Source organism: Anopheles marshallii, chromosome 3 (assembly GCF_943734725.1).
Source record: "Anopheles marshallii chromosome 3, idAnoMarsDA_429_01, whole genome shotgun sequence".
NCBI lineage: Eukaryota > Metazoa > Arthropoda > Insecta > Diptera > Culicidae > Anopheles > Anopheles marshallii.
Genome location: NC_071327.1, coordinates 57,936,745 through 57,956,806, shown reverse-complemented (window position 1 = coordinate 57,956,806; position 20,062 = coordinate 57,936,745).

Here is a 20,062-nt window from a genome sequence, read left to right as displayed (position 1 = left end):
ATGCTTCCTCCGTTTGATGCGCAAAACCTTGATTGGAACACATAGCATTTTGCTTCCCGGGGACGTCATGTTAGGCTGCTTATTGATGGTGGAAAAATCATTCGCTTTTGCTCTTTTGCTGGGCGAAAGAAGGTAACAGACGGACGAATCGAAAACTCGAGCGTATCATTTGTTGCTAAAAAAAAAGTACCGCAACCTCGTTACACATAGGACTCTGTGGATGTCTTCCGGCGGCAACTTACGTTGGAGAAGGCACGGCCAAACAACACGAGTAAAATGGGTTGCAGGCGACAAGGAACAGCAGAGGCACAGCGTGCCCGATGCTTTCGGTTTCGATAATACGATTTTTCATTAATGTTACATAATCGCTCCGGATGACGCCGAAGATTGACGAAAGCATCGAAACCATGGTGCTGCTGTTGACATTTCCGATTCCTGCGGTTTCCGCTGGGACGGTCGGGATGGTGAAAAATGATCTTCAAAATGATTGAATTTCAATACGACGGTGACGACGGTACTGGATCGCTCGTTCAGAATGGAGCTCGCGGAAACTGTGACGGCTGTTATTAGAAAACGTAAACATTTACTTAAAACTCCGTAAATTGAAATGATATTATCGATTTACGTCGTTTGTTACTGATATTTGGAAAACCCCTTTTTACATAATTTTGTTGAAATTGTTGAAGATAAATTATAAAATTTAGTTCTGGACCTTTTTTATGGACCACTGGACCACCCTAACCTTGTTTTTTATTCCGTAAAATTGTCCATTTTCGTAGGATGACAGTTCTGTTGCCAATTATCATAAAAGACATGGCTTTCATGGCAAGATATCGCACATTCTATGTAACAGCACAACAAAACATCAAACGTGACCTGCATCCAGGCGGGCATCACGTAACGTAGCTGTGGAACAGTTAAAAGTATGGGTGTCCCTTATTATAGTACGAGATACGCTTCGTTGGAACCGAACCGAACGTTTATAATGAGATTGTTTTAATGAAATTTTCAGCCAGTTTTGCTATTTTATGTATCGATCCGGGTGGCAAATAAATCAGATAGTTCCCGAACGTACGCACGCCTGCACTGCAAAGAGCGTTTTCTTGTCCGCTGGAACGCACAACTTTAAGGATTCCACGCAGACAGTTCGCACACACGTGCAGTGGCACGCTCATTTGCTTGGTGGCAAATTGGTTGCCCACTCTGTGGTCGGAATGTAAATGAGCGGCAAAACTTTTACGCCAACCGCGGGGCTCGCCATTCACCGAAACGACGACCGGGCGTCTCCATTTTGTGTGGAAGAATAACCGATGCCCTCAACACCGCCGCTAGAACCTTATCTGCGCTAGCGGCTAGGTCATATTTCATGATGCCGTAAATTGACAGTATCCGTAAGTTTCTCTCATCCTCACGAACCATTGTTAGAATGCGCGAACCATTCATTTTGTTTTCAGTTGGAGCGTTTACATTTTATTATCGCTTTTTTTCCATCGCACCGTTGAAAAGTCTCTCAGCTTACAACTGTACCCGGTTACAAATGCAAGCGAAAACTATAACATTGGCCAGGTATTGGTTGGATGTCGAGTGAACGGAACGTTAGTCACGCGACCCAGTGTCTGCGAAAGGTGAACATCGGTGATTTTTTTTTTGCGGAATAGGATATGACGGTTCAAACCACGCTCGTTGTGAAGATAATCGATGTCGTCAACATTGTTTCCAAGGTTTTCGGTGGATGGAAGTTATTGGGATGTGCATGGTCGTTAAAAGTATTTATGACCAGATCTGGCCTTTTACCAGCAATCGCGGTTAAAGGCAAGTTATCTCGTTTGCTTCGCATGATTTCACACGGACGATGTAGTGCACAATTGATGCCTAATCGATCGTAACAGGTTGTGTTTGGGGTTTTTTTGTGTGCTTGAGATGAAGCTGATGATAATGTAGCTAAGAAAACATAAAACACATTTGAGTCATTACATATTCACTCATTCATTCAGTTTCGATCAACCTATAAACGATAAATAAATTGAATAAACATAGTTTGAACTATGCGCTAAGCGTGTTTATCACAAATAAAACCTCATATTTCTGTTCGGATTATAAAATCCAAAAGTTGTGAATCATTCGAACAATGTACCAATGAATGGTAGTGTAAAAATAAGTTGGACATATCACTACAATCTACTTTGGCAATCAACTTACAAACGTTGTCTCAAGTTTATAATTTAGCAATTACCGATGATCACCTTTACTATAGTTTAGTCACCTTTACTTGTTAATGTTAAAATTATTTTTTGATAACAGAAATATCACAGAATATAAAATGAACTGACATTCCAAAACAGTTATTTTTCAAATACAATAACACTTTTGTGTAAAATCAGTTCGATCGATCAGAACTATTGGATATCCGGCGAGCGAGAATTCCACTGGCCCTTCATCGTGTTCAAGCACTGCGTGAAATAGTGTTGATGTACTCATAAAATCCAAGCTATCGATCTAGCTGAGTTTTGTGATCATTCGTTTTGGGTTGATTTGAATTTAATTACAAACCGCAAAATGGTTTAATTACCATCAATTTAAATAAATAGCATGTGTGATTGGAACTTTCCAAACTTATTAACATTGCCCTTGAAAAGAAATGTGCTAGTCTACCTTTGTGTATTAGACACATGAAAACTATATCCTGTGTTCCTGTAGCTGGTAACAACCTTAGCAGCCTCACCATTCGTAACTTAACAGAAATGAATAATTTACGGTGATTAGATCTTTCTATGAACAATTTAAATTCGGTATCGTTAAACAGCGCTCATTTTCCGATGAACTTATGCAAGTTCCTCGATATACAATCGATAGACATTCGTGTAAATAACGCTTACCGAGTTTAGAGCTTTCTTTCATACCGATACAATTATCCAAGTTTCCAAGCAGAGCAGAATTCGATAGCTAGGTTTAAGTTAAACAGCACATTCTCTAACGTTAGCGAACTCCTAATACCATACAACCCGATTGGCTGCTCCTTCGAAACACAAGAAGAACGGGCAATACAGCTAGTAATGTGTGTTGAAAAAGATTATCAATAAATTACCCATTCCACAAAGTGTGAAGTGTAATCAAATCCTCCAGACATAAAGGTATTTAGAATAATATACATTAAAATGATTAACCTGAATGGTGAGCACAACAACGTTCAATATGTTAACCAACAATAAATTAATATCCAATTAAACATACGCACAGCGTTGTTCACGAGAAAGATTTAAAAGCTTAAAAATCCGAGAAAAATGATCAAAAGAGTTAACCAATATTTAAAGCCAACCTATGATACGGACGGGTGCAAAGGAATTTGAACGACTGTAACATCTGAGATTCGAAAGGCATTAGTTGAAAGTAACTATTACTTCCAGAAACCGTAAAGGTAATAGCATGAGAAAATTAATTGTTTCCAATTATTTTCTGATTGAAAAAAACAGGTGAACTAACGTAAAATTTGAATGAAAAATAAAACGGATCTTAGCGCTTGTTTTAATAAAAGTTATTATACAAGCCCTGACGTTTGAATACCACTGTTCCATGGGCGATCTCCCGCAACCCAGTCGAAATGATTTCTTGAGACCATCAAAATCGTCACAGCAAAAACACTGCGTTAACGATCGACATCACACAAACACTCGACCCGAAGGCGATGAGCAGTTGAATAATGAATGATTGTCGCACCAACTACCTTCGGGACAGAAGTGCAAAACCGGCAGCTCAATGCAATCGTATCAAGTAAATCATCTCAACGAACCGTAAATCAACGTGGCTACGAGGCTACGTGGCTACGAGAGCAAACCGGTTTCGGGAAAGTGCCGATTGTAATACAATTTGCATACGATGCAATGGCGGATGCTGAGTGGAACGATCGTGGTGTTATCGCAGATGGAGCATGTGTGATAAAAGTGTATGTTTTAGCGTTGCCTGTTGTGAATATTTATGAATAGCCCTCGGCGACAGAGCTGGTGATCACCCTTTTGCGTTGTGCAAAAGTTTGCCGGGAAGGTTATTTACCAGCAAAAAATAAAAATACTCCCAAAACATTATTCCCAAACCTGATCTCAAAACAGTACAGAAGCTGAAATAGAAAATATTTTTGAAAGAGAAAATATATGCTTTTCTTTCTTGGGGATCAGAGGAATTGTTGAAAGTTAAGTAAATAAGTATACTAGTAGTAATATGAAGAACACATGTTTCAAGTGGTAAAAATAAAATTATGATTCAGATTCTCAAAATTAGCTTCTGATGCAAGTGCAAGTCTGATGAGAAAGTACACAAAATTACCTGCTCTTCACCAGCTGCTGCAACGCAAAGCATTATAAGCACAAGTAAATTATAACGAACGGCATGTTCGAAGGCTTGCTGTGGGCCGGAGCTTCCATTAACTCCATTCCGCTTCATGCAGAAATTTCTCTCTTTCGCCGGAATTGGTCCGGGAACAATTGTTAAGAAATTACCCATTGTTGTTTAATTGACGTCACCAACGTGAAAAAGTGAAGAATGGATGAGCTTTCCGTTGCCGGAGGCAAACAACCGAGAAAGCGTGACGCATTCTTTCAACGACGACCATGGTACGGGAAAATGGAACAGACTTGCTTGAACGAATGGCGAGCAGTGAATAACGAGTAGCGAGTGAGTGGAAAAGTTTACACAATCGAGCTTCTAGGCAAAAAGGCCCATTATGCGCTTGGTATACGTTGCACATACACATAATGTTTATCGAAGATGTGCGTCAAAGCATTCCTAGCGATCCGTGTGCTAGCACATATAATGGCATTTGTTGCATTGAAAAGAAAAAAAACGCTATTGTTAGCCCGTTTTGTCAGTATGTCGCGGTAGTTTTAAGGGTTCTCGCGTGTTCTGATGTTCGACTTAAGCCTCAAAGTTGCAAAAATGGATGAGCATAAATCATATATTTAATTGTTTACGCATGCATGTGTGTGTGAAGCAAATTTTATTATTGTTGTGGTAGTGTTACTATATAATAGCTTGATTATTTTTCCGCATTCAATGCTCCAACCCGCAAACAAACAAAGTGCCAGGGGGCTATGGAACATATAAAAATACACCCATTCTCGAAGCCAGCTGCCGTGTGCATGTACCCAGAAAATAGAAGGAAAAACTTTTACTTTACTTTAGGTATTTTAATTTTTCATTCACCGGTTTTGCTAAGCGAGTCATATGAAACATTTATGTTACGCAACAACAATATGCTACACAGCAACAATGTTTTTGTTTTTATCATAACTCCTTTCCGGGCGAATGGAGGCGCCCAGTGTCTGAGTGTCACATGCCTTACGCTTGAGGCAACATCACATACCAAATCGGGTTTGTGCTCCGGCATTATTGAGCACATGCCAAACCGCATCCGTAAGTGTTGGATGATATGTTTCCTTGTATTTTCCGGTTCTCGGTTCTCGGACATAAGCAAATTTTCTACCCATAGCTACACGTGTACACGCGTATCACAAACGCCCGGTACTAATAATCACTGTGATGATTATAATGATAACAGCAGTAATAATAACAATAGCATTACGCTTCAGTAATGTGACGGTGCATAGCGAGCGCACCACCACCAAAACGGGCGTCATCCATCGTGGGATGGAACATTAATTAACGGGAACATGAGTTATGTGACCAACAAGACCAACCAAAACCGACCCATCCCGTGCCATAATTGCTAGCTGCGGTGTCATCCCCGGATCAGGATGGGTTTTGTTCAATTATACATGATAATTATCACGTAAGCCGTTGTGGGTTTGTATTCGAACCCTAGAGGTCGTGCAAAAGGGATTCGGGCAGAAAACGGACACATGTATCCGGAACACCGGGCGGGTTGCCTTTGGCGACAACATATTTTCCTCGCTACCGGTGGCTTCTGCAGTGATATGCTAGAGCCACGGGTTCACGTAGGTGCCTTTGTCTCTAGCAGATGGGGTTTTGGAGAGCATGGACGTAATAAATATATCGTTTTGGGGAAACAAATTAGTGGCGTGAGAGGTGCAATAGAAATTTGATGGGCTATTTGTGATAAAAGTACACCGCCATTCCTAAGCATTTGATTGTAACAACGCACAGCACAGGTAATTCGTAGTACGTTCATAGTGATTAAGAGAACTGTTATTTCGGTTGACCTAATTGAGGTCCCGCGCTATGTTTGTAAAATATTAACATCGATATTAATAACACATTTTAAACAAAACCAAGCTGTTCACGTTCCTCAGCAATGGCATTTTAATTTTATACATAATTTAAAATTTCTTTATACATAAACTAAAACTATATAAAGTCGAATCGTTTTGTTTTAGCATGACCAATGTACAAATAGTAACACTAAACAATCAAACAGAATCGTGCAAAGATTCGTTTGTATCTAACAGGGCATAAAGGTTTAATATGCACACCACTCTGCTCAAATTTGGGATCACAATTTTCTATTAACTGTCTTCGCCCCGGCTATCAATTTGCAACCGCCAGCAACAATGTCTCCAAACTAACCTCAACGCCCGGACGAGAGACTTCTGTCTGGATTAATTTTTGAAATAATAAAATAAAAGAAATACTTCGGCCCGTTAATCCTAATCCTGCCACGGTCACTTTTAATTTGTCACACGCCCATCCCACCACACGACGGCTTCATGTGCCCGATGCACGAAATACCGTCGGCCTCAATGGAGCACCATTTTTTATCACAACTTCTTAATGAATCGCACATTTCCTTCGCTCATTACGTACGCCCATCCTGCAGCGTTCGAGAGTAAAAGTGTGTCTGTTCGCAAGCGGTTCATCTACGCTTGTGGCTCGGTGGCATAAACCGATGAAAGTGAAAATACGACCGGCACAAACGAGCTACGGCAAAGTTAGCCCGTGGGCCGGTCTTGTTCTGGCTTTGGTGTTCGTTAGATTAACTCCCGTTCTTTTGGTCGATATATCTTCATCAGAGCGCGACGACAGTGCGACGGAGCCGGACGTTTCATGCCACGACCCGAACGCATTCCGTTGCGTAAGGGCACGGGATCGGAATGACGAAAAAAAAAGTGTGTGCCGGTTACGTAAAGTGGGTCCCTGCTTGATTGCAGCATTTGATGTGAACTGCTTAACAGGCTTAAAAGGTCACCAAAATTGACTCCAAGAAAGAATTGTTTGAAATAATTCAACATTTGTATCCTTACATATACTAAGATGTGACACCCTTTAAATAAAATATCCACACAATATTGTTTTTTTAGAGTACCCAACAATTCTTCTTCATTGGCATTTCATTTCTGGCTTTCCTTGGCTTTATGGGAAAGTCACCCATATGGGACCCTTGATGGGATAGTCAGTCCTGCATGCGTAGGTTTGGTCCGGATGGGATTTTGGACCGGTCCTGTCGGGTGAAGTCCGATGCCGCTAACAATACTACCAAACCGCTCCAGCCGCACACCCAACAATGTCTACTTTTTATTGCCAGCTGTGTAACTTACTGAGTGACTTGTTGAGAGCTTGGTTCACTCGTGATTTCGAGCCCAGAGATCGAGGACATGGTTGAGTCTTACATTACCAAATATACTGCCCGACCGGGCTATAACTACAACATAGGAAGTACAATGAAATTACAGAATGAAAATCACTGCGAAGAGCTGCAGTTCATTTCACATGCAGTATCAAATTTGCATGTCATTTACCACGCATGGATTGGACAGAACAATGGAGGAACAGTATCCGAATGTGGTTACGGAGCAACAACGGAGAAAACAAACTATCCGTTACGAATGGTACGATTTTCCTTTCTTTTCCAAACACCAAACTAATGATCCTGCTCATCCTGCGCATCAACCTCATCCGCTGTAGACTTTGCCGGTTTGCAACTTCAGGCTAAACCATTTGATGGTAATATTATTCAACAAGTCATTAGCTACCGGAAATCGTTCCTTTCAGTGCAACACCACCCGGAAGGTTCTGTGCTGGGAAGCGCTATGAAGGAATCCATATTGGCTTTGGGTATGGAAAACAAAACTACTGCGGATGACGATGACCGATGGTAGTCTTGCCGATAGGGTAACAATGCGGCAAATGAGAACTTACCCATTCCCATGAGTGGCGCGCTCTTCCTTGGTTCGCGAGTAATGGGGAAAAAAATTACATCAATTGTCTAGCCAGGAAATGTAACCGGCAGAAGCGAAAACTAGTTCCACCCAGCGACTGACGTAGCCGAGGTGCAGGTCACGCGATTTACTGCTAGCGTAATGCTCTGTCCATATTTATGAGTAACTCCCTACGCTGTTTGTCTTACTCATTATGTTGCTTTAAATTCTTCCACCGCGTGTTACCATTCATACACATGGACGCGCAGGTAAGCTAAGACAGGTTGCGGTAAAACTTTATGCAAAGACTGCATTATGCTTTCAGCTCATAACGATAAGATAATTGCTACCTGCAAACACGAAACGTTTTACCACCAAAAAAAAAACAACAGGAACTTTAAGCTGCACTCAGTTGTTGTTGATGTTTGCACTTATTTATTTGCATGAATGACTTTTCCCATTATGTTGTGTAAAGTGCTTTCTATCTATTTATTTTGGTTGGCTTTTAATCTGTTTTTGTAGTAAACCATTTACAGTTTGCCGTTCTATCGAAAATAAAAAAAAATCGTTACCAGCGTCACTTTGGAAAATAATTTTATTGAACATACGTAATACATTGGACAAAGCCAACGCAAATTAGTATTTAAAAATATGTCCACAATTTGTCTATCTCAAAATACACTCACAGCGTTAAGCAATGCAATTACAGATAAGGAGTAGTCTATCGCCACACATACTTCATACACTCAAAGTATCAGCTTGGAGCGAAAAGCTATCGCTCCGAAAGAAATATATTTGGTTTGTATTCACAACCTTCTGTTGTTGGATCGTTACTGGAAAAGTAAAATGTGCCAGCCCAGCAGCGGCAGGCGATTTATGGCAACAATTTATCAACTTTAACGTCTCATCTGATGTCTATTTTGTGAATCAAGACGGACAAAAAAAGCAACACGATGTCCCGTACAAATACGTGCCTCGCAGCACTCTGGATGACAACGCGCGCTGTAGCTGTTTTACTTTTGGGGCCTTTAATGCTCTTCAATTCGTGGACGAGTGCAGTCCACGTACAAAGCAATGCCGTACAATTCAGATACATTTTGATAATTTGGAAATGATGGAAATTTTTCCTGCCCCGCGCGAGTTCGTGCACGAAAAGTCGTGCGATAAAGGAACGCACCAACTTTGAACATTAGCGGCGAGTGAGTGAACTTCCCGCACACGGAAGGAACACTGACCCGGTCTGACTGTGAAAACGGTGAACAACGGCATAAAAGGTTTTACGACTCGAGGCGGCACAGTTGGCATCGTCATTGCGGGGCGGTTCCCGTGTACCGATTGACGTCAGTCACTAGCGGAAGATCATTGGGCTCCCCAGTGACGGACAGCAACGCCCCGGCGAGGACCTGGCGGCGCCTGCACGGACGGGATAATGGTGGCCTGTTTATGGGGGCGGTAGCTTTGATTGACTCAAGCCGTCAATGACAGGCGCCTGCTAAGGCCTGTAATCATTTCCAGACCAACGGCAGCAGCAGCAGCAGCAATGTGGTGCAGATTAGGCTGCCAACGCTGGACGACGGCGTTACTGCTGTCAGATGCAATAATGGCTGACCGGTAGGTAATTGAGCAAAAATTGTGCGAAATAATCGATGCTGTAGCGCTATGCAGAACCAGCTAATGATTGCACACGTATTTGCATCATCTGCACAGGTAAAATCGGAACAGCCAAAAGTTCCATGCATGCCAGAAGCATTACATGACGTGAGTTAGAATATTTCCTTTGTATAGTTTTGTTGTTTCAATTAAATAATCAGCTTATTTACCTTTTTCTAGCACAGATAATTTGAAATGCAAAGCTCATTAAATGTAAACTTAATTTTTCAGAAATTTCATTGCAATTCTTTGTCAACTGCTGCAAGATTACCATTTTGAACCATTAGTTGTAAAAACTTTCCGAACAAGTTCAAGAAAAGCAATAAACAGCACAGGTAATCTCCTACGCTGCATTGGTTTTACGCAACACTGACTTTGCAAGCTCATCCTTAGCCGAATGTGGGATTATGTGCTGTTTTCTGCTCTACCTCGGTCTTATTTATTTCTGTTGCCATCATCTAGCTGGACAATGGCACCGACGCAATGGTGACGACAATTCGGTGTCAAATACAGAGACACGATGAGTTTTACATACATTTTGTTTTTCCTCTGCCGTTCCATTCGTTTGCCACACCTTTTCGTGCTATGTTTGTTTGCGTTACTCGGATTCGTCAGCCATTTTCAGGATTCACTTGTGCTTGAATGACAATACCGAGATTATGCAAGGATGATCTAGATTAGAGACGGTTGGATGGAACAATTATTACACCGTGTACTTCGCGGCAAAAACCAACCTCCCCAAAAAAAAAAGCGAGCAATTCAGTGCTTCGGACTAACCAACAACACTTGCCGATGGTTCTGGAAAGGCATCGAGAAGCACAATGGAAGTACCTTTAGCACAATTCCTCCCACTAAAAAAATCCCCAGCAATCCTCATAACAGAAAAAACAACATCAATAACACAATCTGCACCATAAATGAATGTTCATTTCAGGGACAAAAGTGTTCAAAACGCCTCTTGGTAACCATTCGCCGAAATGTCGCGCGGTGCGGTATGTACTAAACAGAACAAGTTAGACACATCTTTTTTATGTTCCATTTGTTACCGGGTAATAAGGACCGGTGGGACTATCAACTTTCCGTGTAATCCAATTACCAGCTTCTAAAATGGGTTTGATCTTTTTCCTTTCTTTTGTCTTACCCACAACGAACAATCCATTTGAGAGTACGCCGTAGGTTTATCGCGATGGAAGACAAATGTATGGACGGTTACTTTTTACTACCCACCGGGCGATCTGTCCTCCATTGTGCTGGGGTTTTTTTTTCTATCCTCCTTCCATCCGGTTTTGACTGTTTAAGATTTTCACCGGAGTTTATGCACGAGCAGAGGTCCTTACGCTAAGATACTGCGTGCATGGTGCACCATTACCACGCTACGCTATCCCATTTATTCTGCTGCGCTGCCATGGTTTCGAAACTTCCTAGTGTGCGTAAAAAAAGGGCGCAAGTCGTATACAATAGTTATATTGCGTGCTATTATCTTGGTACTAATTCTGCGGAAAATCGTTTCAACAAACGGAAACGGTTTGATGAGACTGGTATGGTTAGGTTTAATGTTTACCAGTTTTCTAGTAACTTTGATTCGATGGCTCGTGATGAAACTATTGCCATTTCGCTATAAATTCGGGTGTATTTCTGTGTATGTTGAATCATGGCGCAACATCGTTTATTTTTCATTGATACACAGCCAATTATCTCCTTTTTCATTATTGATTCAGCATTTCTGGGGACTTTTGGAAGAAATCGTTAACAATAATTGAACTCAAAGTTTTTCATATATCAATAAGAAGCATTTTCAGATAGTACGGTGAAGTACCGTCATTATACAATAATAAATAAAAAATCAAGCATTATTAACCATCTTTTTAATACAGCTCAACGGTCAAATTTCAAGCGTATACGTGTAAGAGGAACCGTGCATCTCGGAGACTGCTTGTCTAATTATTGTATTCTCTTTTAAAAGGTCAGAAGTTTTCAATTGGCTTAGATAAAGTTGCTAGTTTATTTTGTTCATAATCTTTATACTTTTTCAAATAAAATTTACTAAGCAGCAATATGTTGTACAACCACCAGGTTCTTCAGCTAGAGGATTTCTTACGTCGTCATGTTCAATTAAATGAGCTTATGTTATTTTACAGATCAGCAAAACCACGAAACAAAACTATGTTTGGGTTGCTTTATAGTTTGTAAGCTCTCATTACCATTTTTGTCGTCGCTTTGAGTATCGCATATCCAGTTTTGGCGAAAGACAGTTATAACACCTCCTGATAAGTACTTCAGTCCATCCAATCAGATGTCCTCCCAGAGCAACAATTCGATTATCGCACGGAAGCTCGTTGCTGCACACCACTTCGCTCATAACGATGGTCATCTCCTATCCATTTTATATCATTTCATTCGCAGCATTATTTTCGTCATTTATACTTCACGAGGTCGCGACACGTGATGAAACTTCGCTTCTCGACTTCCACTGAATAAAATAAGTATAGTGATAGCAAAACAGCAGTAACAATAGTACAACTCATCACAATCCGATAGGAAGGGGATGGGAGAGTGAGGGGAGGGGGGGATGAAAAAGCGGAAACTGCTTCACCAAATAACCGGTCACGTAGATTATCCTCCAATCGTGGTGTTGTCCTGGAAAGTTTAACCGTTCGTTTCACGCGAGTACGGCACGTCTGGGGTTCTACGAGCGTCAGCTCGAGTGCCAACACCTCTTTTAACAGCCAACGCGCGATCCACACTACCACTAGCCGTCACCGTCACAATGGCTCGTTGAGTGAGTTACGAGTGCCATTACGTGTCCACACGCCCGGAGCGATCCAGGCTGAGTGTCATCCCAAATCTTCCTGCCGTCCATTCCCCCACCGTACGGTGGGCGGGCGCGTTAAGCGATGAAACATAAACGTAGTCCAACCATCAAAAAGCTTCTCTGTAGTTGCAGCTGCTGTTAGATCGCTGAAGGTGAAGCCCCGGCGCAGAGGGGAAGTGTAAATCCTTAAACAAAATCACGTCAAGTTGAAGCTCGAGTTGGCAAATGGCGTTGTCGTTATGAGACGGAATGAAAACGACATCCGCAAACGGCGACGAAACCAAGACACCCCGGGGCAATCGTTGCGCAAGCACGGTGGACGTAAGTTTTCCTTTGTGGGTGAACGGTGTAAATAAATAGACGTTAAGATGAACTGATGGAGATGAAGTGCTTTCACGCATCAACTACCGGTGGGGACGGAAAAGACACTTTAGGGAGAAAAGAATTAAGTTAAATTATATTTTTGTTGCAAAAATATGCTCCGGTGTCTTCTAATCTACCACTTGCGAGAGGAAACAAGCGGCATAAGCTGTACTGGTACGGAGTTTCAACAAATCTTGCACCTTTCCGTGGCGCTAGCAAGAAGAATAAACTACCGTTGGTGGCAGAATGGATCATAAAACAATGAAACACGAGATGCAACGGTCATTGAATTTTATGGAAGGAGAGACTTAGATCATTTACAACGAGATTCACTGCGTTGATTCACAAAGGAGTATCTGTTGATTGCATGTTTATGATCTATCTGTGAGGAAACTCGTACAACGAGCTTTATTAGATGGTTTGGAGAAGTTGTGGAATCAAGAATGACTGTTCGTAATCCTTTGTTTACTCTATAGAAACAATTAAATTCTTTTGTCGCAGATAACAAAGGCTCACGATGTATTTTACTTTTTTATAGTGCAATAAGAATAGTTTATGACTGAAAAAAAACATGTTACCTAATTTATAGTAAAAAACTATCAAAATAATAGAAGTTCATTAGTAGCGACCTTGATTTTCACACGACCGGATCGGTCCAAATTCTCAGCCGGACCATTTCCCCGTTTGCTACGGGAAACTGCCTATCCGACTTAGGGGTAAATTAGTCAGAGTAGGTCGTAGTAGAATAAGAACTATTTAAGAACCTAATTTTCAATATAGTATTTGAAATTCAATCAAATGCATAGATTTTAAGATACATTGCATTTACCAAAGATTATTTAAGCCTTTAATTTGCTACAACTATTAACCATCGCAAATATTGAAAAATAGCTCCAAATCAAAAGCATAACATGGAACCTTCAAGTATGTATCAGCAATTGTCATTTTCATATTGTATGCACCACAACACAAAGGACTTTAAGCAGTCGAACATATCTTCAGTCACTTGGAAAAGCAGAACCTTCTACGAATAAAACCCATTCGCGTAATTCCTTCCCACAAGCTGAACTGTTTATTTTTACTTTATGAATAAACAAAACCACTCCGTCTATGGAACCTGCCATGTTCTACCTGATGATGTTTTGTAGCAGCAGGAAAACGGTTTATTCCCTCATGCATTTTTGTTCTATTTGTATCGCGTGCTGATCAACTGCAATGGAAAAATCGATTCACCCTCAGTTGACACACTCAGTTGTGCTGGTGCATGGAATGCAACAATATATGTGCAGAGGCAGTGGCGAGGTGGAGCGGCCGATAGCATCACGGATGCGCACGATATCGGTCTCAGTGGCATACTCCGGCTATTGTCTCCGTGGAACCGAGTGGCGTGTATAATTCTGTCCCGGTGACATCGGGTGTATCATGGATGGTTGCAGTAGTAAGCATAAAATATTGAGTGTGTCTTCATACGGCAATGTGCATGTGCATTTGGCACAGTTTCAAAATCCTTTGACCGATGCTGCGCTGGGTGGCGGAGGGGGGGAGGGGAGGGGGAGGTGAGGAAAACGGGAGGCAAGTGGAAGTACGTGCTGTCAACATTATTACACTGACTGCATTACTGAGCGAGCATGAGTGGAAGAATCAATTTCGCCGTCATCATCACTGCTGCATAATGCATTACAACGTATGTGGTTTGCCGATGGGGAAGCTGCACCCAGTGGGTGCTTGACAGTGCCGCTGCAAAACTCAATGAATTGATGGATGGCATCGTGAGTCCACTGGGGACTGTCTTGTTTATCAATTAACTCTCTTTTTCCATGACACATTCGACTCTGTTCGACCGTACATAGATCACCCGGAACGTAGCAGTACCAATGCATTTGTCAACAGAAATGTTGCACGAATATTGGACGAGGAAAGCAAACACCGTCTAATTTCACACTACCGTAAGCATTGCGGTAAATGAAATGATTTAAAATTGAATTGTCAAAGTATTGGAGTGCACTAAATTTGGTGTTCACATCACTGAATCTGTTAATAGTAATTCATATGGTTCATAATTTCATGCCTCTGCCGCATCGTATTGGTGATAATTGGTTAGTATCCCTATATTCCTGGATGCTTTAAATATTTAATATATTTGTTTACTTATCAGGCGCTACAACCGCTATCATAAGTCCCCTAAACCACTCTCGGTCTAGCTACTGGAACTATAGAAGTTAGGGAGTTGCACAAGGAAAAAGAAAATCTTTTTGTACTTAGTATACTTCAAGGATGGACAAAAATGTTATAGGACAGGTGAATTACAGCTTACGTTAAGCAAGATTTATTCAAAATTCTCTCTTGAAGCCTGAAGCAAGCTGATGCCACACAAAAGTTGTAAAATTTCTTCGACAATCATTTTTGTGTTGTTTTTTCTACAAGTGTGGCAAGGGGCATAATCTTGCCGCCACACGTAAGCCGTCATCCATGGCTTTACTACGTTTTACTATGTTGTTCAGCAACTCCACGTCGCCTTCGGAAGTCAACCGCAGGCCATCTTTGCAAAAAAAGCGGAGACATCACATCGCCGTCCGAGGATACACATCCGTAAACCATCACCGTTTAGGGAAACATGATCTGTGGTGTGGGTTCCACTCGTCCATCCTTTCTGATATCTTAAATTCGACATATTCACACCAAAAACTTTAAAATATTGAAGAGAGCCTGTTGATACTACAAACCACTAAAGGTTCAAATTTACCCCGTACACCCTAACGTCGAACCGTCGAGCCGTCGAACGCCACGATAGGTGCTTTGCATGCAGACTTCAAAAGATATCAAATCAGGTTGTAATAAATAAGTCAAACTGTAAAACTACAATATTGTTGTTACTACCGTTTTGTGTGACAGGTTTTAAAACGTGCTTTATTAATAACGTATCCCACCACCCCTTAGGACCACCCCCGGTTGACATAGTGATGTTATAACAATTTAGTCATTTATATGCCAACAAAGTAATACCACCTTTTTACGTATTCGCCCCACGCGCAACGAATGCAATTAATTAGTTATCTAAATCGTGTGCTCGGGCTGAACAAATTTATTACCACGCACCGGTAACATATGTACGCATTTTATTCATCACCCAACCTGGCATCCCATTTTCGTCTCAAACGATGAACAATCATTACACATGACCAGTTAGGCGAACCTTCTTCACAGGGTGTATGTATCTCATTGCGCCGGCAAGCAGAATACCGTTGGGATCCGGCTGGTGCAACAGCAACCGGCCGATTATGAGATGATGGTAATAAACTTTATTACAACCATGAATCTTTGAGCATTTGTTCGGGTTGTTGCAATGGGCCGGAACGGAGAGGAAGTCATTGTTCGCCGAAATAAAACCATCGTTCGGGAAAATGTGATTATTTTTGGCGAAAATGTTTGGCGGAGGCGTGGATTCCGCTTTGCTTCCCTTCCGCGGGCCCACCGTCGGTAAATATTAGACGAAGAGCCATGCCGCTCGCTACGTCATTGAATGGATTCGAGAGGCGATTATCTTGAAAGCCGTTTGGGTAGGGATTTCCCTAGTTGCAAGGATAATTATCTACTTTTCCCATCACTCACGCCTGCGATGATGGGCATCCCCCAATTCCTGGCCGGATGTTACGGAAGTAGTAAATTTCGCGAAGGATTCAATACCCTTCCTGCGGAAACGACCCCAAAAACTAGCGTTGTTCATCTCGCTTTGGGGAGCATTCGTTGAAATATGCATTGCTCGGGTATCCCGTTTTCCGGGCAACGGATGTCGGTGAATGCGAGATGACCAACATCCGCAAGAAACACTTGACCCTTTGACGAACAACAGCGGCGAGGTGGTGGATAGACTTTCCGCCTACCGACATTTTCTTCCACATTTGCACAAGAAAAGAAGGCAAACGCAAAAGGAATCGGCGAGTGCGATAAGAAGTTTTCCAAAGCTTGACCGGGCTGCCTTCTACCCGTTCTACAGTTTCCCCAGCAGCGGAAAAGAAAATCCCGAAACACAAAAGAGTAAGAAATAATAGCGCATAAAGGCACGTCGGCAACTAAGGCGACTCATTTTCATTGATAAGTGGTGGCAGCGCACGTGCTTGCGTTCGTTCGTTGCATAACCGAACACCGACTACAAACAACAAAAAAAAACCCTACTAAAAGAAGCACAGAAGAAAACATTTTCCTTTCGTAAAAGAATCGATTATCTCGATAGCTCGTGTACGGTCGCTAAACGGGCTTTATCTAGCCAAGCACACTAGCGTGAAAGGGAAACTTTACCAAGCTCCATGTGTCTTTTTATTCTTCCGCAACGTCGTTTCCCTCCAAGGTTGAAGACAAACACAGACAACGATAACCTTTGCGCGTTCTATTGTTATCAAATTAGAGCAGCGCGGTTGTGAATGCATTTCCTTTTTGCTGCTATTAAAAGAAAATGCTGAAACTTTGCATCGCTCGCTTGCGTGGCAGCTACACATCTCGTCCAATATGGAATGTGGGGAAGTTGAAGAATCTGATTCAGCGTCACATAATACAATGGGGGGGTTCGCAAAAGGGCAAAATTCTTTGGCCGCTCTGAATGTAATTCTTGTCAATGTAATTAGCCGTGTTTAAAAATGTATAAATGCATATAACGTACAGGTTAACTTCGGCACCGCGTAAAGGGGGGATGGTTCTACCCGAGTGCCATGCGCATACATTATGTACAGATCAGTTCCGTCGCATATTGTTTGGTACTTCTCGGGAAAGGTCAATCTACCGGCACCATTTTTGGACACCATTTGGCTTTGTATGGTGATTCCGAACATTGGTTTGTTCTACTTATTTTGGATGTAAGAAAAATCGGGAACGTTATAGCGGACACAACACAAATGGAATTGTTATTAAAGCATTTTGATCGATAATATTGCATTGCAGTCGTTGCCGCTAAGTTTTGCCGAACATTACATACATTTTTGACAGTGCACTAATTTTAGTTATTTGATCATCAATTTTAGACTTCAAGCCACGTAGTTTTGTCACAGATTTGGGGTTATTTTCATTCTGCCTGTAATTTATTACGGACAATTATATCGTAGCTTTACAATTGATAGAAAAAGGTTTCAACTTTATTTTAGAATATTGATTAATCGATTTTTTCTCATCAAACTGCCAACTGTCCAATTAATCACTGAATTAAATTGTGTTAGTTGGGGTTTCAGGGAGCGCAAAATTCAAACGAAAATTAAAAACTCTCAGCATTTAACATTTAAAGCTTTCCGGTCGGATTCAATGCAAAAATGATTGTCTTCCCCCTTTGTCTACCAAACCCTATTAGATTATAAGAATCATGTTTTAAATGCTTTATGATGTTTGATTATTTATTGAATTTTAGGTATTTTAATGAGTGGATACCCCAAAATTTCGTATTTTAACCCCAAATAGCAAATTGCATTTAATCAGAGTAATATTCATGCCTTAGAGTGGTACCGACTGTAACTGACTTTCCTCGTAACTCAGCAAAATAAAAATGTTCTTCCGAGATAAGAAAAAATGTATCCAACCTGGCAGTTCTAACCAAAATAAAAAACACATAAAGCACCCTTGTAGGTGTGAACTTTTTGTTTTTAAATATTATACTTTGAAAACGTGAATTTTTTTACCAAACATGATTGTCAACCGAACGATCCCTATTCCAAATGCCTTCATCACTCTGCTCCATTTTATCCAGACCATCCATTTAACAACCCGTGCGCGCGGTCCGTGGGCAGCACGGTGAAGGTAAACTGTGAATATAAAATTTAACTGCAAACCCATATCGTTTCCACCACCGTTGGAAGCAGTACAGCGCTCTTATGCGCACCGCTACTGCTGACGATGAGACAAATAATAAATGGTGAAGAGATGGCGAGTGTGAAAATCTCCGATGATACATGAGCTGTGCTTTATAATGATGTGCTTTTGCGAATGCTCGGTGAACCTTATCGTGTTTACCCGGGGAATGATATGCTCGGTGAACTGAGCAGAGCTGTTTTATATCATCTTCAGTTTTATGCTGTCTTTTTACGAGATAACTCGATACGGTATGGAAATAAAAAAAAATCTCACGCTGCTTTGCAAACACCAAACGTTACAGACAAGCTAAATGAAGTACTAATATTTATTATTCACAAAGAAAATGTCCTAGGTTAATTGAGTGGGCAATGCTTTAGGAAAAAGTTTGTGCCCTAAAGTTTATATCGTTGTATGAAACACAACCTCAGCACAAATTAAGCAACGTATGATTTACTTAATTGGGCACGCTGATAAATTGCACTGCGGAGGAGTTTCATAACTCAGAGGGGGACAATTATTTACTGAAATAACAACTTCATCGAAGCATAATTATGTTACTACATCAATTTTATGTGTCGTACAGTTTCTTATTCACACATATGGAATATTTAAAGTTATTAAAAAATTTCTATAACAGTATCTATTATTTTGCTTACATTAATCGGATTATTGTGGTTAATGTGCGCTACGGATGAATAAGCTGTCAAACTGTATTATCGGACAACCTGCATAACCCTCGTGTATACATTCTACTCATCTACATCAACAATCATTACCATCATCAGTACGTGGACATGTTATCATTCCATTGCTCTTCAATCAATGGATTATAAAATGGCCGTTAGTGAAAAGCAGCATCGCAACCTTTTGTTTATTTTTTTTGTGGTGGTTTGTGTTTATCGCTGCATGATGCGAACCAGCAAAAGTTTTACCTCCCAAAATGCAGCACACAACAATCATGGTACCGAGCGAGTCAGAGTCAGAGCAGTTGAATGAGTTTGGGGAAAAAAAATCCATAAAAATACATAACCTCATCGTACCGACGTGTGGTATTTGCTAGCAAATACAAAACACCAGCAGATGAAAGGGTACGCCCGTTTGTTGGTGGGAGTAGCAGCAAACGTACAAATTGGATGCACCACAACTGTTCGCCGGAACAGAAGAACAACGCTGTGTACAACGGCGTACCGCTACCTCTGGCCTTGTGTATCAAATTCCAGGCTGCTCGCATCATGGCAGGGAAACCAACATTCACCAGTGCTGCACCCCCGAAGGATATGCATTTCATTTCGCTGTGTATCCTGGC